The sequence below is a fragment of the Hyalella azteca genome, unplaced genomic scaffold (assembly GCF_000764305.2).
Source record: "Hyalella azteca isolate HAZT.00-mixed unplaced genomic scaffold, Hazt_2.0.2 contig7882, whole genome shotgun sequence".
Classification (NCBI taxonomy): domain Eukaryota; kingdom Metazoa; phylum Arthropoda; class Malacostraca; order Amphipoda; family Hyalellidae; genus Hyalella; species Hyalella azteca.
In genome coordinates this window covers 518,645-535,796 of record NW_025937992.1, presented here as the reverse complement: position 1 = coordinate 535,796, position 17,152 = coordinate 518,645, and the positions used below count along the sequence as shown (strand labels likewise).

At 35.3% G+C, this 17,152-nt stretch overlaps 1 protein-coding gene across 1 annotated transcript in view; it reads left to right on the top strand.

The window, feature by feature from the left end:
- The first annotated feature begins 300 nt into the window (after window positions 1–300).
- The window catches only part of LOC108681383 (WSCD family member AAEL009094), a 66,465-nt gene continuing 49,613 nt past the window's right edge, over window positions 301–17,152 (top strand). The window contains exon 1 of the mRNA XM_018170402.2: window positions 301–547. The gene's annotated coding sequence lies outside the window, so the exon portion shown is untranslated. The remainder of the gene's footprint in view (window positions 548–17,152) is intronic.

The window sequence follows — 17,152 nt, the reverse complement described above, 5'->3', positions numbered from 1 at the left end:
ACATTTGCCGATTGATTTGAACTTCGTTTCTTATTTAAAATGTTTCTGAAAATTAGATGTCTAAAGCGGCAAAAAGTCTGAGTTGCAGTACTTGATCCTGCTAGTAAAGTTGATTGGAATTTCTCTCATAAGCGTTAAAATTATGGACAGAAAAATTTGCCGGCTATAAAGAATAACGCGGTTACCATTGAAACTCATTTTCTGTGGAGTCTCATCAAATCCCTCATCGGAGGCTGTCCCTCGACTATCCATTCTTCCCTTACTTTGGCAGCTTGCCCCATTCAGTGCTCGTCGAGCTGCTGTTGAGTGTGGATGTGACGTTCTGTGCTCGGACGGTACAGCTGCTAACGCGTTTTTAGCAGCACCGACACACGCGTTTCTAGAATCCACATTGATGGTCGAACATCTTTTAAGCGCCCACGACAATATCGAGTGCATATGTGAATGTTTAATTACCTCATGTTTGGGTAGCGTTTGAGAAAGGATTGAGTGAGGAAACCAAACACGTTGGCAGCATCGCAGGATAAGACGACAGGCCCTCCCTCAGGTATGTCGTGCCTCGCCCTGCTAGACCCTCGTTCATAGGTCACATATTGTACCTAATATATTAATAAATAATTACGAAAACAATCCCGCATTAACGTAAGATAGATAAAAAATTAACAATTTAATATTATGAAATATTTTTAAAATCACGAGTAAAATCATATCAGAGCTAAGAGGTTATGTGCCATCAAATTTTAGAAGCAGTGATTAAACAAGTTCCAATTTTTTGTGCTCCGTTTAAATCATCATTGGAGCTCTTCTATTTACACTTGAAAAAACAAATACTTCCAGGAACTATTTGACTAACTATTTGCACAGTACCTTACAATGTATTGAGTAAATGTTGCAATAATTGTGTTCCAGTTTAAGCAGTAATGATTACAGGAGGTGGCTTCGGCCGAGTGTTACTTGAAAACTTTTATCCTTCGCTTGTGACTGATTTATTAGAGGGCAAGGAAACCGAGTGTTGAAAGGCCTCTTAAGATGAGGACACATTCAAGCTTAATCAGGCTGGGCAGTGCATTAGCACTCGAAGCCTTCAAATTCAAATCATCATCATTCAAGCTTAAATTGGTGCGTGCTGTCGGTGAAGACCGTTTTGCTTGGTAGAACATTTTCTGCTTCACTAAAAATGGATGAATGTGTCCACTTTTGAGAGCTGGATAATCACGGCTGAGAATGAATGAATTTATTCAGGAAAACACAAATAATTGATCTGAAGGTTTAAATTGATTGAATCGGGAGGCATGTGATGAGGTTAAGGATCTGATATTGAACTGCATAGGTGCGGGAGCATCACGGTCACCTGTTCTCTGAACCAAAACCATGCATTTGCGATTCAAAACTCAACATTATTCGTCCATAAATTGTATTAGCATTCCCCCCTTGATATAAGTAAATACTTTTTCGTTTACTGACAGCGTTATTATCTGCATTCTACATTTCATTCTGTTTTTTAAAAATATCCCGTCCATTTTTCTAAAGAAAAATATTAATGCATCAAGATTTAATTTATTTGAAAAAATGTAAATTTGGAGAAACTCACCTCTAGAAGCTTAAATAGACGTAACAAAAATATCATTTATTTATTAGCATTCAAGTCTCTTCACATTAAATTGTATTCTTTTTGAATTTTGCCTGTTGTTTTTCGTCCATTCAAGGGATTTTCATTAGAAGATAATTAGTTACATTTAATGTGGTGCCATTAGCACGCTAATGATCTGTTCTGAAAATTCAGGAAAATTTTAGTTTTTTGTCTAATGAGCCTTTGGTCAATGTGGTAGCATCTTATTATTCATCTAAATACATTTCAGCACGTATTTTACCCGAAGATTAGCCCAAAATATGGTGAATATTGGGCAATTCTTCGTACTTTATTTATAATTTAAATGTGTTATTGTTGTATTATATATTTTAACTTGTCCCTGTTCCCCTGAAACCGATTGTTAGGAGAGTGTTTTTACCGTGACAGATGGGCGTCTTTTCACAAATTCCCTACAAAAATACACAGAGAAAAAATCATCTCTTACATTGAAAATCTCCATTAACATCCCCCGTACGAGAGGGTGGATTTACATCCCATAAAACAATTACTGATCGATCGCTCCATTCCCCCTAAGTGACCATCATTTTTGCTAACTCGATTTAACTTCAGCCCGGCAGCTCGACTTTTCGGTGAAGCGGCTGAAAATATTGCACATTGAATGCACGTGCTGCTCATTCTGATGAAAAAACGTTTGATTCGGAAAGAAAACGAAAAATTTATGATACATAAATCTAAGTCTAAGTACAAATTATTTGATACATTGAGAGACTCTGTAAGTATTTTATATTTTGGTCCCGGTTAGAAATTCCGTTATGTGTCTAAATTTATAAATTGGATGATTAAGAAGCGCAATTTTTGCATGGAATAATAATTCCACACCCATTCTCTATATCAGAAGTCGGATTTGTAAATGGCTTTCTAAAATATTTGTAGCAGCAATACGTCGTTGAGAGAAACCACAAAGAGTAATATTGGCTTAAATACTGCTTGCGGTTTCGTATCTTTTGAACTCGGTCTCCAGTGTTCGAGATTCTACATTGAAACAGTGAGTAATTTTCCATGGAAAATGCCCCCCAACGACACACTTTCAATTGATCGTTAAGTCAGAAGGCATACATGTATTTTATGAATATTCATTATGATATGAAATTAAATCATCAATACTTTCTGTGTGAATAGAAATCTGACAAAGTGTAACAAATATCCTGATAAGTGCTGCAAAAATCGCTTCACAATTAATCATAGCGCAGCCAGTTCGTCCTTGATAACTGCAAGCGCTGTAATCGTTCTATATGTTAACAGTTAATTTGAGTTTTCTTTTGTTGCGTTAATCGTTCAAACAAATTTTAGGGAAATTTTTAGATTAAACCTTATAGAGTTTACGAAATCTAAAGGTTCTAAAAACGAAGTCTAAAAATGGATTCTAAAATAACGCTTCATTTTGCAATAATGTAATCAAATAATATTACCGCTGTCTTTTAAATAGTAAGAAAAGTATCGTCCTCCATAAGCGAACATTCGAGCATTTTCATTTCATATTCCCATCTGCATGCTTAAAAATTTCTGAAATAGACATAATCCAATAAAACTGAAATCCCACGACGTATTAACACTCGTTCGCCGCAAAAAGGCTACCTAAATTTTTCATCTAGACTCACATTTGGTTCAGGATTTTCCCTCATGTGAGACATAAGAATTGCATCATGCAAGCCTAATTTGAGCCAGCAACGTAAGCATTCGTCTCTCTATTTCCATTTTGCTTCTAATTGAAGCATCAGTAAAGATATAATTCACAGGCACGCCGGTTATGCCGGCACGCCAAATGCTAGTTTGCCTGCTAATCTAAATTCCGACCGTGATTTTTATCCTCAGGGGATGGAGTAAATTCCCGCCGGTTGGTGGAATTTTCGATTTTATTCGCTAATAATTTCAGAGGAAACCGTCGGATATAAGTCTCAAAAATATATTATAAAGGTTGATAACTTCACTCACGATTACTGAAGACTTTCTTAAAAACCGTTCCACCTCAACTATGTCACATAAAAATCAATTAATTTTGATTGGATTGGTTCTTGATTGGATTTCACCATGCTTCATTGTTCGAATTTTTACTGAAAAATTGTTAATCGTAATGATATTTACGCCTTCGAAATAACCGGATTTTTGAGAATAACCGAAGTTGAATGAATTTACTTTAGTTAGAATCTTGTCTTAATTAATTGCCCAAATTTCGAACAGAAAATACGCAAAGCTTAAATCAAAATATCATCCCGCCTAATCAACCTCATAAAACACATCCGGCGAGTTCCTAAAAACTTAGCCCTGATCCGCGTCTGAGCCGAGTATTCTTTCTTTTGTTATCGCTGCTAAGGTGCAACAATGCCCCGGTCTGTTCTGTAAAGACGCCGGTGTAGTCAAGCCAATTATGAACTGAGGCTGCTAGGAACATGAAATTATTATTCGCTGGAAGGTAAATTAGAATTGGTATACCGATTGGACTTGATAATATATGGTGTTGATATTTCAACGGATAAAAGGCTTCCTCTGTCCCGAGACTTCAGATTATTGGGGTCCATGAGGATGAAATTGGGCCTAATGAATCGGATTTGGCCAGGCTAAGTTAAAAAACTAAGAACTAATTGGAAACCGAGGTATTTATTGCCAATAAATAAGCTGGTATGCAGTTGGGAATTGTTTAAGCATTTATGAATATTTGGAGAAGGTATAGTATATTTATTTACTTTTCCTAGTGAACTGCAACTTTTTATATTATTCAATAATTTCTGCAGAAATATCTTATTATTTATGACACAGAATTGCAAGACAAATTCCAAAGTTTTGTGTACCAAATTCATTTCTCAGATTTATGCGTTGATTTCCTCAAGGATTAGTGTCAAAGTTAGGAAAATTATGATATCTTATCACTTGACCTGAGTTTATTAGTGACGAAACATGCGAAGAAATGACTTTGTATATTTTCTCATAATGCAACGTCCACAATTCAAGACGGATTCTTTTTCATAGATGACTAGCATGAAATTTTTGCCGAAAAAATGAATAGAGTAATAGTTCTCGCCCCTTGCACAGAACGTGACCACGCATTTACCTATAACCTATCACTCAATATTCACTGAAGACATTCCATGGCATTCATCAGAGATAAATATATTGCAGAGCTAAAAGTCACGAGTCATTCGCATTTAAAATATGGAATATTTTCATGCATCTTTCGCGCAGATATGAACTGCAATACATTCGTAGTGCCCACACGCCCTTAGCTGATGAATGGTTTCATTTCCGGGCAAGTTAGATTCCATTTGAAAAACACGTTTGGAGAAGAGTTTTTTCAAATGGAAAGTTTTTGTTGATGCCTTTAGGGAACGCATAGGCATCATACGATGGGCCATGAAATTGAAACTATTTTCGAATGTTATAAAAATACTAATATGAATATATATATATATATATTAAATATATATATTAATATTAACATGGTTCGTACAATTACCGGACAAAATTAATTACAATTGGTAACATTACCGGACATCGGGTACAAAACCGGACAAAAATCGAGTCCGGTAATTGACGCTAGTACTTATTTATGTGTAAAAACCGGACACGAAAATAAATGAACTACATTACCGGACACCAAAAAAACGCCATATATATATATATATATATATATATTCATTTATAACAATTATAAATATTTTATAGGACTTGACGAAGAACATAAAAGTTATAAATGAACATTTAAATAAAAGATTAATAAAGATCATCAACTAAAAAGTTTATTTATCAATCGAGCTCACGACTTCACGAACCATGATGTTGTTTTCAAATATTTATAGATAAAATGATATAGATTGTTTTATTGAATTGTCAAATTTAAATGTAAAAACTTAGAAAATTAAATCAAAATTAAATTAAATGTTATGTAATTCAATTATCAGTCTTCACAAAGCTCATCGCGCCAGTAACATAGATGCACAAACCAACACTGAACCGTAATCGAATACAACCTTACTTTTTCAATTTCACTGATTGAGTGGCAGAAGGAAAAACTATTTACTCAAGATATGATTTGACTTTCTCAATAGGAACTAAAGCAAAGCGGCATTCTCAATACAAACTCAATATCTAAAGACCAGACATGGAATATATTCATGGCTTGCTTATGTTGGCTTCGAGTCACACAACGTGGCGGTATCTTAGACTTTTGCGTCGGTCTTTTGAATTGAATGCCTTGATCCATGCGTGGCTTCAGAAATGTGAGGCATCCAAGATCTAAAGTCAACGCAGTGAAGGCATTGCAGTTGGAAGAGCAGAGCGATCTTACGGTGCTGTAAATCCGTATATTATACCAGGCCTCAGAATATTCAATTTAAATCGGTATATGAAAACGACCGGCCAAACGTAGGCCATCATCGTCATGCCAAAATCGTACGTTTGTAAAAAAACATCGTTTAGTATACAACAGTTATAAATTTCATTAAATCATCGTCGTTTCGTCTGAGCCACGATGGGCGCTGTTTCCATTTTACTCTCTTTATCGGCAATTTCATCGGCGAATTATCTACCGGGTTTATCGCCATGTCATGAGTTTATCCCCAGCGTTCAACTTCTAAGCCGGTCCGTATTTTGAGGCTCGGAGTGTCGAGGTTTCGCTGAAATGCGGAGCGCAACGCTGCCTCTAATTGGCTTGTCAGGTTGCGGTCTGTCCGCGTCGAGCACGCGAGGCCGGCGACGCGCTGAAAGGCTGTTTGTAATAACTTGATCGAGTTCTTCACCAAGTTTAAAAAGAGTTTTCGTCGGAGTATTAATGAAGACTTATTCCCATAAGCATTTATTCAATTACACAGATTATTTAGAGCACAGACGAATAATAGGTTGAAAATAAAATACGGGACACGCATGTGAATAGATAGGAAACTAAGTAACCCGTCGCGCACACTACCACCTTCGAGGTAACCTTCGGTCTTGACACAACATTATGGAAAACCCGCTATTTTGTTAGAAATAGTCCTTACACTGCTCGAATGAACTGTTGGATGGAGAAAAAAATAAGCTTGGGAATGATTTTAATCACTACTTTCGTGCTATTCAGTAATACTTTTAGCTAATAAATTCAGTGATATAAAGATGCTAAAAATTATTTTGAAAGTGGTATTTTGATCTTAACGTTGAGAGTCTTTGAACAAAAAGATTGATTCTGCTCTTTAATTGGATGGATTCATTTAACACGTATGCGGTTTTACTCTGCTCCTCCTGTATATTGTCTCTAGGAACTCAGTGCAGAGGTTGAAGCTTGCGTATCAAAAGAAATTATCGTGGTGGCACTTTAATATCACGGAAGACTGACGAAGAAATATTGTAACTGAAGATAAAGATTGTATACTTAGAAGGTATTTTATGCACTAATCGATTAGAAATTTTGCAGTGGTACATATCAACTCATTTCATTAATTAGCCTCGTAATAATCGTCGGGTAATTCATGATCGTTTCACAGTAACTCACTTGAGCGATGCTTCGCGGGTCATCACCGACCTGCTGCATCAGGGCATTAGTTCATGGCCAAATCTAAGCAAAAATCCTCATTGGTTCATAAAAATGCCAATTACAGACAATAATCCCAAATGGTTTATATATAACTTTAGTGCCACGGTCTCTCATGGCAACGCTTGCCTCTTCTCCTCTGTTGTCAATAACGAGAATATTGCCCTCAATTCTTATAATACAGCTTGATGATCGATATTGGCCATAACTGATAACTATATGCTTTGCCTATGAGCGTGAGTGTCAATCAGTTATCAGAATCAATGGTCATTTACCTTCTTATTATCAATCATTGTGATAAAAACAACGGCGTTCTCAATTCGTCTGTCCATGACAGCTGTGTTGCAACCGCCTCCTGATACGGGCTTGTGATCATTATTTTATTGTGGTAATCATATGAATCATTATCTTATTCTTCAAGTTATCATATCGTTATTTATGTAATTATTAGCGAAGATTATTTGATTAATTCAGAGTAATCGCACAACGAAGATGCCATTTTTCATGAGCGGAGTATTTAAAATATTAATTAAGTTCTTCGACGTAAATTACTAAGCGTCTCTCATTTGTAGAGAGATTGTAGATATGTAAAATAGGTTATATTAATTACTTATATGTTCCCTCTGTATTAATTACACCCCCTGTAAAAGGTCAAAAAGTTGTATGACAATTTGAAGAGTAGCAAATAATTCCTAATATTATATTGCAGTTATTGCGAGCTTTACGGAGCATTAAACATGCTAATTATAAGATTCCCATGAATGACTATGATATATGGAGCGTTAAATGTGTTAATGAAAAAAATATTTTATTTGTGACTCAGAATGGTGTGTTCGGGAATATTTTAAGGGTTCCATTTATGTATGATAAATTTTCAAGAATTCACCAGAAAATGTTATTAAATTTTGTATACAGTATTGAACTAAAGCTTGTTGCCATGTGGAAATTCATTCATTTAGAAATTAGTTTATAAGCCCGTCTGATCGATATCCATGGCATGTATAACTGATGTTGAATTACATAATGATAGGTTATTAGTTTATATGACCTTATAATAACAACTTTCGTTTTTTAAACCTTTTCATACAGTTGAAATGTTTCTCCCATGACATAACATACGGAAATCCATCGCGAGAACAGCATTTAATTGACCAATTTGACTGACAGTTTCAACACTTTTACTGATGTGATAAAAACATTCATTACCCATCAAATGAAATTTTACAATTTCTACGAAAGATCGTTATGTGTTTGATACGGTTTCTTGAAATTAAAATAAAAGACTTTTCCCTTAATATTAGACAAAGATTAGCCCTCTAAAGGCACTATTAAGTAGGCTCTAAAAACCACGTAAATTCTTTTCAAATAATTTTCATTTTTTGTTTTAAATTGTAATTTTTAGTACCAGCTCCGTTTATTGGACTAATTTTGACCCTCTTTTAATTTAATGTAGTATATCACCGCCATTTCATGTGTTCGGTTCTGAAAATTTATTTTAAAGCTATTAGTAAAATATTTCAAATTCTCATCGACTTACGTTGTACAAAAGGACAAATATTTGAATAGAGAACCTTTGTCGTCATTAACTCTAAATTAAATCGCTGTAACAATTCTTCAAACTACTCACCGATCAGCACAGCGATATAAATTGACATTATTTCTAAAAATATCAGCAATTTCTAATTTTTTGTGATCAAAAAGTATCGGAAGGTTGTGACAACTTTCCAATATGTATGTGCCGAATATGACGAAAAATTTCTTCGAGGCTTGCGCTTCCAATTGAAGAATGTCATCATAACGGAAGAAATAAATAAATAAAATTAACAGTAAGTTTATTAAGTCACTGGGCTGTCCTGCGGGTAACAAACTGTGTTCTGCTGGTGGCAGTCCCGAGACTGCCATTAGCAATCTGTTGTCTGCAATTAACGAGATGTGGTTTGTTTCTAACTAACAACAAATCTCAGTCTGATTTGGCAAGGCAAGTTGTAGCCTAAAATTAATGTTGCAAAAGCCTGGTTAAGGAGTGACATCGTTCTCGTCAACTTGTCTCATTAAGGCTGCGCTCTAATTTCATGTTTGCCAGAATGAGGCTTCTTATCACTGGCGGGTTAAAACGATCAATCTTGTCCAGCATGCAATGGCGTAGCGGATTCTGGCTCTGATCGTCTGTGAATGGGGAAACGAACGAGATAACACTTAGACTGGAAATATAATGGTTGACATGAATGGAAATTTAATGGAAATATAATGGTATAATAATGATAGTAAGAAGTGAGTTGTAATGAAGTTATGTGGACGGTAAACTTTAAAGAGGAACGAGGAGATGATTATGATCAAGTTCAGTGAGTTTTTGAAAAAGTTGATTATGCCTCACCAAAGTTGGATATGTGGTCTCTCGTATATATTTTTCGGATCATTAGTATTCTATAACTTTGTGAGGTATGAGAGACTCTGATAAGTGTGTGGAATCAATGCATTTTTATTATGTTCTATGTTACTTTTGACAATAAAAATAAAATAATCTGGCAAAAAAACATGAAAGGGTGATTGAAAGATTCCCTGAAATTCATAAACGATAATTAGAAGATTTCATATTCTTTATATATTTCTTATTCATGTTCATTCCTAGAAATCTTATTCCTGAGATAATAAATAGTCCAAACTTCCTCAAAATACGTTGGAGTGACGTGTCGACATCACTTTACAGCATCGATTAGTGCGAGCCTGCGAGGTTTCTTTTCCAGCAGCTTCCTCAAAGAATCGAATGTCGGGTCGTGATTTTTTCAGAAAAAAAAACTTTCAGAATTATGGACACCGTAAGATATTAAATGTATAGAACTGAACAGTGATCCAAGAAGGAATTATTGCAATTTTTAAAGAATTTTTGCAAAATATTGACAAAGAGAACAAAAGAATTACGAAATGTTGATAATAATAAGGTTCTTGACAGTGCTGAAAAATTGAAATTTTTTTCAACTTCAGTGAATTCTTTCTTAAGACTAAATCTAAATTTAGTCTTAATACTAAATTAGGTAATATTCATGTACAATTGTTTTATAATTTATTTACAAAAAATCTTAAACCCCATTAAGCAAAGATTTTATTAAATGCACGATAGTTTATAAGACCAACGTTGGGTCATCTCAGTTTGTAAGCGAATGATGTACGATTTCAACTGCAAGCTGATTCCAAAATCGGAATTACTCAAGATTTACTTTCTCAAAGGTAATTTTGCCATTTTTTTCCTCTTTTATTCTTTCCTCCAACAATGATTCTAAATATATATATTATAATATTATTTGGTACTTTGGCAGCCTTGTCCTACTTTAGGAGGTCAACGATAAAATATTTCTTATAGGCTTTCCGATGTCTCGATACTGCGTGGTCAATGGCCCTTCCATTATCTCCTCCGTCGGCAAACCTCGAAGAAGCGGAACCGAAGACGCCGTATTTTCTTTATATGATGGCAAAAAAGTGTTTTTACTTCTAAAGACATTTTGGTGTTATCCTCAGAATATATGTGGCTTAGATTTGAAAGAAATAATTCGACTGAAATATGCTATTCATAATAAGTGAAAAACGTGGAGGCATTCTTAAACTTGTGAAGATGATGCCAAAAAAATTACCGCGTCATTATTATATTGTGTCTGATCAAACGGGTGTTTCGAAATTCACAATAAATAGTTTACACCAAAAGAAGGGTATTGCCCACCCTCCTACATGTTTCCCCATCACGTTAAAATTAATATTGTTACCCCATTCTTCTGGGAACACATTTTTAGCGCATTTTCTCATTTATGGAAAAAATGCACTATTGTGCTCGCCATGTCCGTCTGTCTATCTGTCTGTCCGTCCGTCTGTCCGTCCGTCCGTGACCTTAAGTTCTCGTCGACGAGAAAATGCGCTCTCTGTCACTCACTGCAGTGACTACTGAGTTATATTTGTTCCAGTTCCCCGCAGACGCGGTATGGCTTCGTCCTGAATTCAACGAAGCCATCACCCATGATGGCGCCTATGGCAAAGCTTGTACTGGTTATGTAGAGTTTTCACGACACTGATTTACGCCCTCGTCAGCCATGAAAATCGTGGAGTTCTTGTCACTCGTGATATTTGTTTATATTTGTAGTGTGATATTTGATAGATATTTGTTGTTTGTATTTTTAGTTCAATACAATCGTATGTATCTCGAGTCCGGAATTTAATACGTTTGCCAAAGGGCATAATTTGAAGCAACGTCTGAGATGTCTGACAGAGTCGCTGACATGCAAAGATGTGGACATGTTTTTGAGGAAGGAATGCACAGGAAAGGTTGAACACAATATTGCTCGGAGACAACGTCGAATGGTACTCAGCATTTCCAAACTGAGGGGCATAATTTAAAGTAAAGATTGTGATATGGAATGAAGTCTAGAAGAAACAAAATTGTGGACTTGTTTTTGAGGAACGAGTATCCATCAATTGTCGAACACAATATTGTGAGGAGTCCAGAGCAAAGTTTGCTTAGTATTTCGAATGAAACGTAAAAACGGATGGTTGAAAACAATGTTGCATGAGCCGAGTACAAAAATTCTCAGTATTTTGAAACAATGTGAAAATTATTGAGTTAAGAAAAATGTGATGACTGGAATTTAGGGTTTATAAAACTTTAAACACAATGATGCTACATAAAAACTAAATTCAAGCCGGCTGTTGATTCACAATTAGCGGGAAAATTTTCTACAAGTCTTGAAATTATATTTAAAGTAATCACACGAAACATGACTGCATTTCAATGTAAAAAAACAGTGCATTAACAAATATCTTATGATAAGCTTGTAAAACACGTGCATTCTGCGTGAAGTATACAAACCAATATTTCGATGCAGCAAAGTCTGATGAGAAGAGAATATGAAGAAGGAAATACAGAAATGAAGTTGAAAGTAAAACCAATCTGATAATTGGCATGACATTTACTGCTTTGAGCAAAAAATTATTATCAAAATTTAATACACTCCATTCAATTAATCAATTCCAAGACGACGATTAAGGCTGTTTAATAATATTCCTTTGTATCCTGTATACGAGGAAAAGGCCTAACATTTGTGTTTTTAATTGACGCGAGGATGAATAATAATTATTATATGTTAGCTTTTACGATATTATAATCCAATACCCTGTCATTCATGTTGCACTAAGTTCTCATAGTACATTAAAAAACCTATTCTGTATGATGCCTGCAACTACAGTTGCTGCAGCCATGGCCTGAAAGTTGCGTCATCGTTTGCTGCCACGCAAACATTTCAGGCCGCTCGTGTGACGTTTTTTCGACTCCGCCATGAGATATCTTCCCATTTCGAGACCCTTTTACGTCGAGCCCAAAATGCGACTACTTTAGAGGGCACAACGATTCTTTCGTATGGAGCCGAGACTGGGAGTTTGCGTTGAGAGGCCCTCAAGGGGTAAATGGAAAACTCTCTTTAGAAAGATCTCGGGATTGTTGACGTTGGGGCTGTGATTGTTCACTCTTGGAGTAGATACTTGCAAGGGGACCCCTAGTGAGATATTCAATGGACACTGCAATGAGATCCGGGAGAGACTAGCTGTTATGGTAATGTCGTTAGATAAATTAAATTAGAAAATAAAAGCTCGATTGCTGAAATGCAGATAACATTTAAACCCAACTTAAATGCAGTTTAATATAGATTTTGGTATTTGTGTTATTTAAATGGAATATTCCGTAAAATTTCCTGGCCCATTTATAAAGAAGCAAAAGCGCCATTGCGGCCACGGCAGATTCAGCATTCAAATTTTGGTCATTGCAGAATTAGGAATAAATTTTAGTACAGGCTCAGAAAATAACAAAACAAAATGAAATATGCAACATTCATGTAAGGAAGATCATTAGATAACCTCATTAATGATCTGAAATTTTCAGTTTTACTTTTTCGCTCACCATCGTTTCCAATTCAAAATTTGAATTAAGTTTTCAAAGAATATTTTGATTACAAAAGTATGAATAATTTCTTCAATTTCTACTGAAATTTACTGCCAGTACCCAGTTTCGTTGCCGGCGAACCCTACCTATTCTCATCGTTCATCAAAATATACTTAGGCTTCTGTTTTGTTTGAAAATATCAAATTATATTTATATTCTACAATATGAAACAGGTTCATAAAAATTGTTTTCATTTTTATGATTAAGGTAGGAAATGAGTAAAAATAAAATTCTTAAAAGCGAAGTTAGCTCAGTAAAATAGTTACAGGTACCAGCAAAACTGCAAAAAATACAACTCAGTACGCACTGCAGTGAGTGACAGAGAGCGCATTTTCTCGTCGACGAAAACTTGAGGTCACGGACGGACGGACAGACGGACATGGCGAGCACAATAGTGCATTTTTTCCATAAATGAGAAAATGCGCTAAAAATGGAGATCGCTACAAAAGGAATTTTTACAAATGAAATTGCTTCAAGCTTTTACCGAAGATGAAATTTTCGTAACTTGATATGTGTATGAGAATTTACAGATTTGTAACTAAAAACGCACTTTAACATTTAATGCTTTGGATTACTTGATCCCAGAAATAGGAAAAAGAGACTTGGTGATAAAGGCGAACGTGCGTGCATTTTATTTGACCTGCATTCTTTTCTGGTACTATATATGGTATATGAAATAGATTCCTGAGGGGACGGACTATTAGTAACGATTTGATAAAGACAGTATTTTCATGTCCCCTTACATGAATGATGCCGATGAGAGCTTGTATCTGGGGGGAAGCTTTAAAATTTTGGGAAGCCTCTTCCTTTTACGCCGAAAGTTTGAGCTGAAAGTTTTCATATTAAACATATGTTGCATGGACTACAAAAAATTGAGGCCAAATAGGTTTCGGTGAAAGTAACTTGCATAAAATATAAACTTTTTAAAGCATGCATCAGTCTTGAGCTTAAAAATTTCAGGATATCATGAATTATATACTCGGTTATACTTCATGTACACAAATTAATTGTTTTTTTTTTTCAAAAGCCGTGCTAGACATACGAAGATTTTGATACTCGTTAATTTATATTTGTGTTTATTTACTTTTTTGTGATGTCGTAATTTTTCAGGGATAATTGACATTCAACATCAATAATTACATTCGTGAGAGAATAGCGTTCGTTTTTCTTACCTCGAATGCGAGTCCAGCAATAAAATTCAATGCGTCGACGAAACTGAGAACTCATGCGTGCATGGGCGCTCACAATCGATCTGGTGGCTGGCGAATAATCCAAACAATTCAGCTCAAAAAAATGTTTGGACATCCATAAAAAGCAGTTTCTAATACATCACAACACAATCGGCAGAATGAAATTCAGCCAATGCAATAAAAAATCTGATTAAACGATATTCAATAGTTTGAGCTTAAAGCTTTTCCTGTTCTACCTCACTTTCTTTTGGGCTTTAGACGCCAGACCCGTTGAGGCCACCAGAGTTAATCATACAGTATAAGGTTTCTAAAAATCCTTCTCGTTTTTCGGAAACTTTAGTTGATTGCGTTTAATTTATATACTTAGGGCTCTTTGCATTGTCAGATGTGTGTTAATAATCTCTCATTAAAACGGAAATAAAACTTTACAAATTAAAACTGAAGCGATATACGGCTGTGAACTAAAAAGTTGTTGGCAATCATCTACTGCCAATCGCATTAAAAACCAAATATATACCAGTTACTACTTCCTGTTAACATGGAACATTCACGTTTCCCATTAGGAAGACTCGTGGTAGCCTAGAAGATGTCGCAGCCCGCAAGTGATCAAGACATGCCTGTAGAGGAACTTCTGGTCACAAGTTTCTCTTCCTAACTTCCTGTATCGAACTCCAGTTAAGCTCGGACTCAACGTGCGTTATTAAGGACAAAATACGAACTGGAGTGAAGGCTACGTGCTTTTGATACTTAAAGATCAATTAACTAGAACTATAAATCGTCGTCAAGGTACCATATAAGGAAATGACAAAAAATTCATGTTTTAATTAATTAAATCTCTAATATATGAAAACCGTACTGAACGCCTATTATTGTTTTCAAAGAATTAGTGATGACGAAAATTGTGGAGTATTGTGAGATTTCAATTGTTATCCTTCATAGCATGTAAAATTATAAAGCACAATACATAAAATGTTCATTCGTTCTAATTATATTAAAGAAATACAATTTAAGAAATTTAGACTTTTTAAAAATACTGGAGAAAGCCGATACAGGCAACAAATTTTGTGAAAAAATATTCGATCCATGTGTTTATTTTGACAACAAAAAATCTGTCGAGAAAATATTCGTTCGATGGATTCCTTAGTTTTCCCTTCAAAACACGCTTTTTAGAATGCTTCAGTCAACCTCAGAAATATCTCCTCTTAATTGAAGTCAAATTGAAATCGAAATGAGGCGTGAAATGAAAAATTATACGACCAATTTTCTTCCGTCTTGTGAATGCAGTCGCATTTCGCTAAGTTGACAATAAAGTTATTTGAGCCAAACTCAACGTGAAAAATTTTTAAGAAATTTGAGAAATGGAATTCAATATCGGAAATGTTAGCAGAAAGCTTGATGTTGCACACAGGCTCATGACATAATTTTTTTCATAAGCTACTTTTGTTGGTTTGTTTTTATTAGCGTTGGTGAAAAACACTTCATATTAAATTCAGCGTAAACAGCACATCAAAAAAAAGCTGATGCCATTTTTGCAACGGACTTTTATTGCTGTGGGGCAGTTTTTCATAGTGAGTTCCAATTTTCGGTGATTACATTACTTAAATTAAGAGCTTTCATCAGCATGAAACTTACTTGCCAATTCCAGTATTTGATGAAAATTCAATAATTATTGTAAAAAATTATATACAGGGAATTTTAAGAAAAAATTCTCACTAATTAAGTTGATAGTATGGAATTAACTCAGTGCATTTTTTAACTATTCATTGAATTTAAACTCATGGTTGGTTGTGATAAATTTAAATAATAACAATGACTGATGCTAATATAAACAATTATGAATCAATGTTATAATAATTTCGCAATTAAGTAACAAAAGTCTTAAAAAAAATTGTACCATTTGATGAATATTTGAAAAGTTTGAAATTGACATTAATAATAGATTGAATTTTATGGTGTAATCTATCGTTTTCCAAAAATCACTGAATAGAGAAACTAACAACCATGCTATTTCTACCAGAATATTAGAGTATCTGTGTCATTTTTAATCAAAAGAACGAAAACAACTGTCGCATTATATAGCATTCATCGCATCCATTTACAAAGGCGTTGATCTATAGTGGGAAAAAATTACTCTGCATGCACATATTCCATTGTCGTGCCAGATTGACAAGGATTGTTGCGGATGGCTGACAACGTCACAGGCCAACGAGGAGTAATTATTTTCATGATTTTTCATGACAATATATTATTGTCAATTATATTATAACGTAATGAGCCATATTTGTTGAGGAGTTTTTTAGCGTCCATTAGTTGGAAAATTGAGACAGCGAAGCACGATTCAGGGTGTCAGGTGAGTATGATTACAGCGCGAGGTGAATATGATTCACAGTGTGCGGTGACTACGATTTGCACCGTGAAGTGATTACGATTCACAGTGTGCGGTGACTACGATTTGCACCGTGAAGTGATTACGATTCACAGTGTGCGGTGACTACGATTTGCACCGCGAAGTGAATACGATTCACAGTGTGTGGTGACTACGATTTGCACCGCGAAGTGATTACGATTCACAGTGTGTGGTGACTACGATTTGCACCGCGAAGTGATTACGATTCACAGTGTGCGGTGACTACGATTCGCACCGCGAAGTGAATACGATTCGCAGTGTGCGGTGACTACGATTCGCACCGCGAAGTGAATACGATTCGCAGTGTGCGGTGACTACGATTCGCACCGTGAAGTGAATACGATTCGCAGTGTGCGGTGACTACGATTCGCACCGTGAAGTGAATACGATTCAGGGCGTCAGGTGAGTACGATTAACAGCGCTAGGTTAGCAC